Source organism: Perna viridis, chromosome 12 (assembly GCF_037379345.1).
Source record: "Perna viridis isolate PV_CMFRI_1.1 ecotype Kerala chromosome 12, ASM3737934v1, whole genome shotgun sequence".
Lineage (NCBI taxonomy): Eukaryota > Metazoa > Mollusca > Bivalvia > Mytilida > Mytilidae > Perna > Perna viridis.
The window spans coordinates 25,152,164-25,166,158 of record NC_142456.1 but is presented as its reverse complement, the minus strand read 5'-3'; the positions used below and the strand labels follow the sequence as shown (position 1 = coordinate 25,166,158).

The window sequence follows — 13,995 nt, the reverse complement described above, 5'->3', positions numbered from 1 at the left end:
CATTTTTTTAATCCGTATTTTCTTTATTCAAAAACTCGGTTTTTACCAAATTCAATTTTCACGTCACGTCTTTCACTAATTTTTAAAATCCTGAGCTCGCTGCTTTTTATTTTTAGCAAACAGGCAGAATTGTATGTCAAATATATCAATGATGAATGCTATATACATGTGGGTCTACAAAATCCTCTGTGGGAAGGGGGTATGCCAGCCCATATTCTTCTGGTTTATGTAGCTACAAAACGACGCTATGAAGTTTTTTTTAATGGTCGTCTTCATGAACTCGGGGTCGTTATAGTGTATTCATCTGCACTGTAAGAACCACCATAGCTTTCTCTTCCTCTATCGTCTGTTCAGGCTATATTTTCTTGGTTCGGTGAAATATGTCCATGTATTTTTGTTCAATGCACATGAATATGCTATTTTCCATTGTTGTATCTGGATGTTTCAGATTTTTTTATCTTGATGGATTGAAAAAAAAATCATGGATTTTTTTTTTACGAGTGTGTGCCTCTTCCATAGGGTGTAGTGATTATTTTTTGGAATAGACCATTTCTGCATGTCATTCATTTTATTATTTTTGACCGACCAATCCAATTTCGTAAGTCAAAAATCTGCAACTTACAAATAAAAAACTGTGGCCTTATTTACATGAATTAAAACATATGCATTACAATGTTATGAGAGTCATTAAAAAATAACTTTACCGTAAGAATTTTCCGGAATTTCATCGATTCATGTACCGATATGCAACAAAAATTAGAAATGTCATAAATTAACATGGCGCTACATGTAAATAAATGAAGTTGGAAACCAGCGAAGTTAACCCTGTTTTGCTGTAATTGGCAGGGCAAAGTAAGTTGATATGTAAATTTTAATACTTTACAGAAAATATCTGATCAAAACCGTCTTACAATCATATTTCAATGATTAAATTTGTGATATTTATCCATGTTCTTCGGTCACTGACCGCAGTTCAACATCCTCAACAAATGTCAGCACGTCCTTTATCTATTATTATAGGGAAATATCACGCTATTTTAATAAATTGTTTAAATTCAAAAGTTATTTAATTTCAGTTGGTGATGCGTTGGACAGAATGGATTAATTTCAACTTCCATTTTTTTCGATTTAATTTTGAAAAATGTTTTTAGATAACATATAATAAAATAAATGGCATCCAATACAAGTGATAGTTAAAAATTTTAAATCCTATTTAAAAAAAAACAAAAGTTCTCTGCATGACAGGGACACTACACATCTCTTGTCTGACTCCTTGGATGACTGCACACCTTCAGACATCTTATTCATATACACATATTTTATAAAGTAGTGTACATGTACATGTATGTTAAGTGATGATGGTCTTCTTGTAAATGTATCATACCCATTAGCAAGGGGTTTGGAGGTTATGAAGAATCCCCTCTTTGAAGCAAAACAGTTTTAAGAAATCTTTTAAATGATCTTTGTATTTGTTAAGCACAATTAAATTTTGTCCAAATAACCCCCTCCAAAACACCCTAAAAAGTTCTATCTAAGGGCCTGTGTATGACCATCCAGTTGTTAATTACATTGATAATTACTATGTAACAGGTACTGTTCACACACCTGTGACCACCTGGTATACAGTGACAGGTGTGTTTATTACACCAGGCAGAAAACATGTAGTCATAGCAGTTTTTTCTTGGTTGTAATGTAAGCCGAAGGAAGTGTAAACAGTCAAAGATTTCCTGTTTTGAAGTGTAGATTTGAACTTTCCCACATAGAGAATATTGACTCATATTTTCCATCTGGTTAAAATACATTTATTGTAAGCAAAGATAGTGGACTCTTTTGAACACAGAAGATAAAACGTTCAAAATTACTTTTGTTTATACAGACATGTTTTGAGTATATTTATTAATATGATATTTTACATATGCAGATAGTCTGAATTTTATCTAACCTATTTTTTAGGATCTAATACATGTAATTAAGGTTTGTTTGGTTTAAAATTATTTCTGTGCAAAGTGTATTGTGGTGGAAGGATTAATGTGTAACGATTATTACATGTACATTTGTATATACAAAAATGTACATTTACAATTTACATGTAGTACCTCACTGCATTGAATTGAGGGTACCCTTCAGACAAGTACATGTACATATAATATTGTTGTTCCAGGAGGTAGATTAATTTGCTCTGGGCAGCTACAAAATGTACATGTAGCTTGACAATTCTTAAAGCCATACCCTGATTCAATTCTAGCTTAGCTGGTTTTATACATGTACAAATATACATGTATTCAGTGTCTTAGTTTGTTTTTATGTACAAATGTGTAGATCGTTTCTGTTTCTTCTTTAACTTGAAAATAATTTTAACTACAATGTCAATAATAATTATATCTACAATTTAAATTTTACAATAGTCATGATTGGCATGAGGATGGATAATTATAAGGTACATATGTGTTGTTTATAAGGTATACGATGTACATACATGTTTGTGTTGTTTTTTTTATACATGTACACATACATTTTGTACAAGTACCATTATACTTTATGTGTATTACACAATTTATTGTTGTTACATGTTTGTTGTTAAAACCCTTACTTTTAAATCCTTCCATATAGTCCAAAATGTATAATGTAGCAATAAATTATAGTTACATGTACCCTGACTGAATTAAATTCCTTTTACAATGTGCATGTACATTTTGACAGCCACAAATACATACATATTGTTTATTTCAGGTATTTATACTGACTAGTTAATTTGATAGGTACATGTACATGTATACAAGTAACAAGATACTTGTACATCATCATTACAAGTACATTAAAGATGGATTTTTAAGCACCTGCTCTTTGTGTAAGAATTGAAAAAACCTTTTTGTATATGGATAAAATTTGGTGGTATGCAATGTACCAATATGCATAATCTTTTTTCGTATCTAATGCCAGTACTGAGTTGCCCCTATAGGCTATAATCTGCGTGAACCTACTTGTAGAGTCTATTGAAAGTTGCTTTAGGTTAGTGATTAATTTTTTGTAAAGGGGAAAAAATGATGACTTGGACCTTGTGCAATTCAATTAAAGGAAGAAGACCTGGGGTAAACTCTTGAAATCAGTGATATGTTTGCATCATATTCAATTTCATCAAAGCCTATCAAGCTTTCATTTGAAATAGAATGAAATAAATCCAAGTTACTTAGATGCTTAGATGAGATTGGTGTAAAATGCTTTACACAAACGTTCCAATGATTTGTAAGAGTTATGTCTCTTGTAGTAGGTCTTCCTCCTGAAGTTGTTGAAAACATTATTACACGTACATCATCCACTAATGATGATTAACAAGACCATTATAGGGTATATAAATTTCATCATGGACTCTCTGGTTTCATGAGAATGGGTTCTTGTTTACCATTCAAATGCATGGAGATTAGTCTTTAACATAACACTGAGTTCAGTATTAAAGGCATAATATCTTTTTCATTTGTGTAAAAATACTGATAAAAATTGACAAATATCAAGTTATACAGGATTAAAATGTTAAAGGAAAGCATGTAAAATAGAAGATTTTGCATTGTAATGCAGTGTTTCGATTTCCAGGAAGTAAACAATAAAATGCAGACCGGTCTTTAGATTTCAATACGTTCTGCCAATCGGAAGTCCTCAGCCTTTCTAGTTACACCGAAGAAAAACCTTGGAGGCACTAGGCGGAAGAATCTGTCTGGAATTTTGACCGATCCGATTCTAAAATTATAATTTTACTGGTTGAAATTTTTGCTATTACTTTTTTTACCTAGCTCCTTGCTTTGTGCCAAAATTTTTGACTGAGTTATTGTTCTTTATTTCTAGTGATATCTAATCAAACTACTTTGAGTCACATATAACTACAATTCCAGCAAATTTTTCAAGAAGAAATTCTCCTTTCTGCATCCGAGGTTATTTTTTAGTGTAGGGGAAATGACTGAGTAGTTTGATTGTATGTTCTGCATTGGATATTCCGGAAGGGAAACTGAAACTATAATGAGATTTACAAACCCGATTATATTACGTCAGTATACATGTAAGTTACATGAATGAAATTTTGAATGTACATGTAGTTTTGGTATCTCATTATTAGTACATGTGTATTAGAAGGAATTCCATTTTGTTTATTCTACATGTAGAATTTAAGAACATCTTTCATACCTTAAATCATAAATTGATTTTTTTATTCTTTATGATTTAATTTTTACTTAGTAAACCAGTTGACTACATCATTTTATTGTCCATGGCCTCTCACAAAATAAGGAGCCATAAAAATTCAACCATTTGTTTATATCTTTCTTCAAATGGTTTCCCTTGATCAGTGTGAATAGAACTTGCACTCTAATAGCACATGTACATGTAGCTTGAGTGATAAAGAAGACAATCTATCAATATTAAGGTCACTACTGACTAGTTGCAAAGTTCAAGGTCATTTTGTTTTTGAAATGTGAATAGGGGAAAGAGGATGGGCAGAGATGTGACCATGAACACTGTAGTCTACTTGCACAATGGAAGATTAATCCCAGGAAAAGGATAAAATCTTAAATCAATTACATTAAACCAAATCTCTTGTTGATCACAGAGTTTGTGAAAATCGTCGGTCATGCCGGTCCTGACAGGTAAAATTTGGGTAGGACCAGCATTTCAACCTCTTGTGCTGGTCCCTTGACTGACAGCGGTTAAAAAGGTTTTGTGGAGTCTGATTACATGGGACCAGCAAATTTTCAGAGGGACTGACAAAACATTTGCCATTGTCAGTCCTATGTCCGACATCAGAAAAAAAGTTTTTGTGAAATCTGTAATCAGTTAAGACAGTTGTTTGGTTTATACATTTTCAAAATGCATAAAACTGATAAAAAAGGACTTTTAAAGTGTCTGGGTTTAGACTGCAGGGATTATCCTGGGATGGGCTCTTTCAATTTTGCAGCAAAATATGTTGAGATAGAATTAAACTGGTCATTTATTTGGCTTTGCGCCTTGAAAAGGCAACAAAAATATACCATTTATTTGTCCCTTATGACAGTATTAAGAGATTTCTGGCCCATCTTTTTGTCAAATGCCCCATTGAAATCCTGAATATTTCCATAGGCTCCCAATAAATGGACCCTTAATGGTCTAAAGCCAAGAAAACCTCAGACTGACTTGGTGTTAGTTTATTCAGGGTTTGGTTTCACTGTACATGCATGTAAAATAAATTGATTATATGTGACAAAAATGGTGAAGAAACTGAAATTAAAATTAAATTTTCAAAGTAATTGTAAAACTTGTGATTTTTGTAAGTTCTTATAATAATGATGTTTTAATGATTAATCAAATGTAAAAATCTTATCAAAACATTTCTAAACACTAATCCATTGAATTTTCTAACTGGATGCTAACGTCACTTTCATATTTAATTTCAATAGTAGCCTTTATTTTTTCAATACTATCGCTATCAAATCAGATAGAGATAATTCTAGCAATGAATCAACTTTATTATCAACATACCCTCAGCAAACAAACATGAAATCAAAAGTAACCATGTGATCCCATTTTCCTGCCCCACAAGTACATGTGAACTTTGAAGATACAATCACAATATTCATTTCATTACTACATTGTAAAGAAAATTCTCACATTAATCAATCTGATAATCAAATCTCAAATTATGTTCGTGAAGAGTCAATTAATGTATCATGATTTGTCATGGTTACGTAATTAACTAATAGAGCTGTTAAATTGCTGATTTTGACGCGTTTCTTTTTCTTTTTTTGTGAAAGGAGTAGTGAAACGCAAAATTTTGGTCATGAACATGTACATTTGTAGGTACATTTGTATTTGAAACAGGTCAAGGTTCTTTTTTGATATAAGGGGTAGGAACATTAGCTCAATGTCTTTGCCCACAGGTTTTTTTTTTAAAGAAAACTTGGAGCCTGTTGTATTAACCTTGAGTTAATGCCTCTATATACATGTATATGTACATATTTTTCCTTGAATTTATATGATTTTGTAAGCAATTCACTAAATTTTCACAACTCTGTGTGAATTTTTTAGCGAGTGGCTACACTAATGCACAAACCAAAATGTTGGATGCATTAATACAGTTTTATACTCAATAAATTACTGCATTAGCATCCTCATTCCTTCATGTAATAGTCAATATTTGCTTTCGTTAAAACTTAGATTGGCTTAAGCCAAATATAGGCATATGTGTAAGTCTCCTTATTATATACATTTGTAGATAACAGTAATTTACAAAATATTCAATAATTCACACTGAAATGAATTCGGTTATTTCACTCTTGGACTTTCTCCAGACAAAACATCACAACATGAATATCAATCCACCATTCAAAAAATAAAAAATTTATGTTGAAAATACATGAAGCAACCAATAATGGAGAAAATCTAAATAACGAATAGAATAATCAGTTGTTTATTGTGTGTAACCAAGTATGATCACTTGTGCCAAGAATGCATTAGGATTTAACTTGTGTGCAAAACACTTGTTAAATCAAGGCGCTCTTCGGCACTCGTGATAATATTTTTGTTATTCACCCTTTCCAAATAACTATTCTATCATTATTCCCTCTGATTTATATAATATTGAAAATTTTCTTCATTAAAACTATTGGTCAAGCAATGGCATACTTCTCCACATTCCTTCATATCGTATTGTAAATTTGCTTTATTAAAATTATTTGCCAAAAAAGTGCATTCATCTCCATATTCCTTCATATAATATTGTAAATTTGCTTTTTAAAAATTATTGGCCAAAAAAGTGCATGCGTTTCCCTATTCCTTCATGTAATATTAAAATCTTCATGTTTAGCTGTTGTTTGGGCAGCAATCAATACTCTCAGAATGTCACTATCCCAATAAGGTAAGGGTTAACGATTTCTATATATGTAAAGCGTTTATTGCCACTCTTATTTAATTCTACAGTACATTGGTTTTTCAATCATTCTTTGATTGTTAGATTGATTTATTTGTGAAATAACAGTAATGAATGGTCGAATATCTGCTGATCTTACACTGTCACATTTGTTCTATCAGAATCTGCGAGAAAAATTCTCATGGCGTTGGCAAAAGCAACAAAATTACAATTTCTAGTAGCCACTCTACTGTTACACATAGAAATAAATGCTAATATTAATATATAGCTATGTGCTGTATTATTTTAAATGAGCCTTCTTCAATATTATATTTGCCACATGCAAGCTCTACTAGCATTTGGTTATGAATATAGCTAAATTCTACTGCTAAAACAGGTTATTGTAGATGAAGTGTATCATGGAAGTTGACCTAGGGTAAGAGACACAACTCTTACAAATCATTGGAACATTTTGTATTCAGCATTTTACACCAATTTCTTATAAGCGTCATAGTAACTTTGACTGATTTCATTCTGTTTCAATGAAAGCTTGATAGACTTTGGTGAAATTGAATATGAAACAAACATATCACTGATTTTAAGAGTTATGTCCCTTGCCCTAGGTCTACCTCCTCAATGTAAAAGCTATTAGCAATATGTGAATTCTCAAGCTAACTTGATGAAGTTGCTCTATTTATTATTGTACATGTTGTACATTAATCCATTATATTCTTATTTAAAGCATCTAGATTTGTTCACTATATACATGTATATATGTGAAGTCCGTGGTTGGTCTCCATTTATACCAACTGTTTTACATTTAAATATAACACATAAAAAACTGGTTCAATGGAAGGGAAATTAAAGGGCTGGATCAAGATATTTTGAAAATGGGGGAAGTTGGGGGGGGGGGTAGGATTCCAGGCTATTATTTGCTAATATTTATATGACATTAACATAAGTTTCTAACAAAATGGGGAATCCAATCCCCAGAACCTTTCTGTGATCCAACATTATAAACACGTACAAATGTACATGGTTTATTTATATTTGGACCATGCAATACCACTCATTGGTAGAACCAGGGGGTATTTGGAGGTAGGAATAGCACCTGTAGTGCATGTACATGTAGCTCTACTCAAATTATCTATAGTGATGTACTTTCTGTTAGTATAAAATGAAAGTAAGTTTGTCATTTTGTTTATATTTGTTAATATCAATTTGCATGAATTACAAGTTTGTCTTGATGACCTATATTGATAAAAAAATGGCTGTAATAATACACCCCATTAATCTTAGTTGATAAAAAATGGCTTTAATAATGTATTAATCAGATTGGTTTTGTTTATAGAGTACATGTGTACCAGTAAATTAGGCCACATTTAAATAATGTTTGTTTCTCCTTACCAGACCCTAGCTAAGAAGGAAAAATTTCCCCTCCCCCCCCACCTCCTTTAAGTTCATATGATGCTGTAAAAATCATGATTAAATATAAGTGGTAGATGTTGCTTTGAATTTTTTTTTTAAATCTTGTCAGAGAATGGCAATAAACAGTAAGGGGAAACAAACTAATTTTTTTAGCCTAAAAGACTACATTTATATTTCTTGTACATGTACAAGCAGGAACAGATCTAGGATTAGAATGGCGCTGGCAAAATTAATAAAAAAAAATACACTGTGTATATTAGAATAATCGAAAAAAATTGGATATACTGATAAGTAAAAAAAGAATTAAGAAAATGTACATGTACACTGACCCTTTAGAATCTACCACAGATTAGGTTTGTAGCTATGGCTTCCTTAGTTTTACTTCATGTGTACATGCTGAAATTAGACCAATGAATATCTTAAATTTGTTATCTACTTATCAACAAATAGAAGCCAGTATTAAATTTACGTATACAGCTTGTACGAAATGCAAGTTTACCATAAATACTGCAGTCGAGGTGAAAAAAAAAAGAAAGCAGAATAAACAGTTCAGAGTGACAGTTATTGTTATTTAATACCATACATTTGTCAGTAAACCAAAATTAGATTTTGACAAATTTTCATCGCGTGTTTATGAACTGTCTCTATCAGACTGATTGCATTAGATCATTCTGATTATTGATCAGTGGTTACCTACCGTTACCATTCAAGGTTAGGCCACATGATTATATTTTGTACTTTATGGATTTGTTTGGCAATTTTTTTCTTGTTGGAAGTCGCAATAACAAGCATACATGTACATGTATGATGATGTAGAATATAAGTAGAATGAATATGGTAAATATATCAAAGTAGAATAAAAATGGTAAATATGATACAACAACCCCATCTGGATGAAAAAGTCAGCTCACGGCCACCCATGGGTCTGCAATGAATGACCAGGAAACCCTAAAATCACTGGGCAGGCTGTAGCTGGCCCCAAAACATAATTATACATAGTAACAGAGGAATAGTTGCCTCTATGTACTCCAGCAACATAAATGTAAACTGAAAGTGAAAACGAAATGTGACATACGGAGGTCAGAAATTCATGATGTGGGACAGTTGCAAAAAAATGTGACAGGGTTAAAGAACTTGGGGGACATCACAACCCTCCCCCTTTTGAAACGGGCTACTTTTGAAGAAATATTACACAATTATACTCTCACAATGTAAGAAGTTGGTATTCCACTCCTCCATACTCCACGGATGGCACATTGAATTCAGAAAATATCTTGCCAGACAACCTCTAGCTTTGCTGGAGTACCATATACATGCAGTAAAAAAGAAGACTCTTTTATTTAACTCAAAATGTACCAAGTTATATATATGGACTACCCCTATATATACTCCACAAAAAAGGTGAAGGGCCACTTTTAAACAATCTTTTTTTTCCAAAATGAACACAATCTCAGTTTGTTTAAATAAAGAACAGAAAGTATCACATTTGAGACACATAAACACAACAAAACTCAAATCTAATACTTTCTGCTATTAACTTAAACAAATCTAGTCTCTTTTCATTTTGAAAAAAAAAGATTGTTTAAAAGTGAGCCAAATTGACCCAAAGAATTGTTGTTAATTTCTTATTTAAAACAAAATGTGAGTATTGAGAATTAAAATCTAAGGTGTGGAATGTTTTATGTTCTTTGTGTTTAATTGAATACAATGAACATCTCATGATGGTAATGGTTAGATTTTTTTAACATGTGATCTGTAGTGGGCATGTTAAAATAAAAATTTTACTATAGAGAGTGGAGAAAAAAGTTAAAAAAAACAAGGTTAAGCTGAAGGAGCACTGGTTTCTCCTGTGAAATCTGTTGAAAACTTAGAGATGTAAAAAATGATGGGAAACCTCTCACAGAAATTTGCTCACCACCCAGTCATGTGCATTGGCTTAGAAAGGGATAAACCAAATATTTCATTCTTTGGCCTTGTTTTTGATGTCCACTATAACAGCCCTGTTGTTCACACAGGCAATTGCTTCCTGATTGCTACCTTGATGCCATGAAGTAGGAGTATGTCATCTCCAATCAAGCTACATTATCATTTAGAACTGACAAGATTGACTATAATGTGATTCTATGGAAATATCTGAAGTATTCTGTCATGTTACAGATATCTCCGTGGAAATATAACAAATGGACTAACTGTTCCATGAGATTGAAAAGGATGATTTTTGTAATTTTATTCGGGCCATTGTTTTATATTATATATACATAAAAGGCCGTTGGAACACTTACATATACATGTAAATGAATTAAATAACCTGAGATGATTTGTAAATTATTCATGTGTGTGGGAAGAGATTTGCTTGAGGCAATCAAGTCTTGGTTCTCCTGTCATTAATGCATACAATAAAAACAAGAATTCGTAATACATGTATATACATGTATCAAGGTGGGAATGGTGACCTTCCTTGTATGATTTCATGCCCTCATTCATGATTCAGAGGTTGGTTATTTATAACTTTGTACCTTTGTTTGGTTATACATTTGTATTACTTTCTGAAATCATATCTGATTTATGGCTTTGTGGTGTCAAGTTCAAGATTTTCAGTAAATTGTTGATACCTGTTTTATGGTGATTTTTCATTGCCTTAATCTAATTTTGTCAATTTTGAATGTTTGTCCACTATTTCCAAATTGTCTGCTGCACTTAATTGCAGTATGGTGCTGGTTAGAAATGAATAATTTTGCCCTAATGTCAATAGTGTTTGATAATGTTGGTCATTGATGTGTCTTTGTGTCGTTATTTTACATTTTAGTTTATTTTGAAGGTCATTGCTCTGTTACCATGCATTTTATTACTTTTGAAGGTCATTACTTTTGTTGTCAGGGCCTTTAAGAGTTTACTTGAGGGTGTGTTTTAGGCCTTTAGTTGCAGTAAAGCAATCTACCATGTACATGTATGAAATCAAAAGTGACAGATTCCATCACTACACTGTTTACAAGTCTTTCTATGAAATCCCACTATTACAGCCAGGTCTTCCTGGAGTGCTGTAATTGAATATCATTAAAGTTATCGATCCCCCAAAAGCATGTCTAAGATTTAATGAAGTCTTTACTTGATAAGACAATGTCATGCTGTGTTTATTTTACTATTGACTTATTGGTATTCTATTCTTTACTTAAAATCAACAGGAACTTACAGGCAGTGTTATCCTCTTCTATGTGTCAAGCCGTTTTAAAGCTTTTGATGATATTTTGTAATGCTGTTATGACTATTTTCCTGGGTTTTGTGGTAGTTTATTGATTGTAGGAGTATAAAGTAGTTTTTTTTTCTCTCAGTCAACCTTGTTACTTATGCAAACTTGATATCTTCTTAATACGGTACCTTTTTTGTTAGTGTTTACTCACTGGGACCAAAGTCTTAAAAGAGCTTATGAAATCATTTAATATAGTCTACTTTCATATCTGTCAAGATGGATATTAGTACGTTTTTTGATAAATTTTTCCCATAAAATGAAATTTCTTTTACCAGGTACTTGTATTTGACTGCTTGATTGGTTGTTTTATTGACGTACCCAGAAGCTTAACTTATTTGTAACAGAATTGTTACTAAATTTGGTAGGAATGTTACTTAAAAATTATTCATATTAGCAGTTTATTAATGCAGGTTACAATGCTCAGATTCATCATTTGGTTATTTTGATATACTGTGAAAGTACTTTAATTCATGGGTACCAGTTTTTGGAAACACAAGTTCATGGATTCTTAAATTTGTGGTTTTGAGGTTTTCTGTATACACATCGATTGAAATCTCCTTTTTGTTGGGAACTAAAATTCTTGGTTTGGCCTATGCATGAAATCCATGAAATTGATACTTTCACAGTACATGTATTTATGTTGAAAGGTTTTAGATTTATCCAACATTAGGATAGATCATAGCTGTTACATTGAGCATTCTTTTCTGTCATCTTGCAGAATCATACAAACATATATATTTTCTATAAACTAATAGTGTTTGAAATGATTTTTGACATAAAAATTAGAATGGTAAAAATGAAAACATTATTTTTAAAATGTTTTTTTCAAGGGGAGATAATTGTTAGGAAAATGTAACGGGGAATTTTAATTTTTTTAATATTGCAAGAAAAAGAGTTCAGTGACCCCTAATATTTGCTTTGAAATATGAAAGAATGTCAGTTAAGTGTTCTTTACAGAAAGTTATAAGGAATTTTATGTACCAGTTTTTTTAGAAGTTTGCGAAATATTGAAAATTCCCTTTAAATTCCATATAAAATGAAGTTAAATACTGGCTTTAATAAGGCTGCATTATCTACTAGAAATATTAGGTATGATCTACCTTAAACCTACTTGTCCTTAAATGTACATATTGAAGCATGGGATATGGGAGCTTGTTCACCATGTGCTTTCATTCTTAATATCCTAATTATACCCCCAGATTCCCCTCATTTGACACTTGAGACATGATGCCACCATGCATCTATTTTGTTTTCCATCTGAATGACTTTTTAGCATTTCATGATACTTAACATAGAATTTGTCAATTTAATCAAGGGAGGGGAACCAAATTCTTCTAATTCACAACTCCTGTAAAAAAAAAGTTAATTGAAGATTCATTTTTACATGATTCCATTGTGCACCTCAGATTTTGTTTTTCTACAAACCTTTGGAAAGACTGTATCTGAATGACTTTTGGAGTTCCCTATTTCTATGGCTTTATATAGGGGGAGTAATCAAGTTTTTTCCAGTGTCCATGAGGTCTTAGAGGTGAAATTTAATATAGTGTCCACATAGAACTTCTCTCTTATGTGATCTCTGAAAGTATTAACTGTTTTGTATTTAGTACCAATACCCTGGTATATCTGTAACGTTTCACCATATCCCTTCTTTTTCTATTGTGCAAATGATTCACGGAATTGTTAACTGTGTTAGTCTGACTAAATTTTATTTGGGTTCAATTAGAGAATGAGGATTAGGTAGTTTAAACAACTTGCATAAAAATTAACCTGAAAACTTTTCTTTTCATATTTCTCTGCTATTTATTTATTGCACATTACAGATTTAAGTTATTGAAAACAATTTCCTTATTGAAATGTAATATACATGCACAAAATATCAATCTGAACTCCTCAGCCTCACTCAATATATAGAGCTATTTTTTTATGTAGGGTAATAGGCTGAATAGTTCTTAATTAAACTTTTCAATTGTGCTCATTCATGATGATTTCGATCAAATCTAACAGTTAAATTTTTGATAAATAATTGAATGTATACTGCTTTTAAAATTTGTGCAAGACTTGTTTTTGACTAATAAAAATCATATGATTCCAGTAGTTTTGCAGTTAAGAAATCAGTTGATCAGTTTTAGAAGTGTAGTAATTTAATTTGTGTTTGCCAATTTTTGTGGTCTAGTGGAAAAACATAAGTATGTACCATAGATTCTCGAATTCCAGAATTTAACTAACAACTTTATCATACAAATGTGTGGATAATTTCCTTTTCATTGAGAACTAAATCGTGTGGTTTACCAAACCCTCAAAAACCACAAAATTGATACCCCTTGAACAATGATACTTTCAAAGTAGAATCTTTTAGAGGATGTGTTTGATCTTATCAATTATCCACATGTATGTAAATATGACGTTAACTGTGATGTACATGGAAGTGTTTTGTGCCAAAGTGGTTTATACTTTT

General features: G+C 31.7%; 1 protein-coding gene across 1 annotated transcript in view; it reads left to right on the top strand.

Moving 5' to 3' along the window:
* The first annotated feature begins 758 nt into the window (after nt 1-758).
* The window catches only part of LOC148601799 (endothelin-converting enzyme homolog), a 55,629-nt gene continuing 42,392 nt past the window's right edge, over nt 759-13,995 (top strand). Inside the window, exon 1 of the mRNA XM_088554360.1 lies at nt 759-852. The gene's annotated coding sequence lies outside the window, so the exon portion shown is untranslated. The remainder of the gene's footprint in view (nt 853-13,995) is intronic.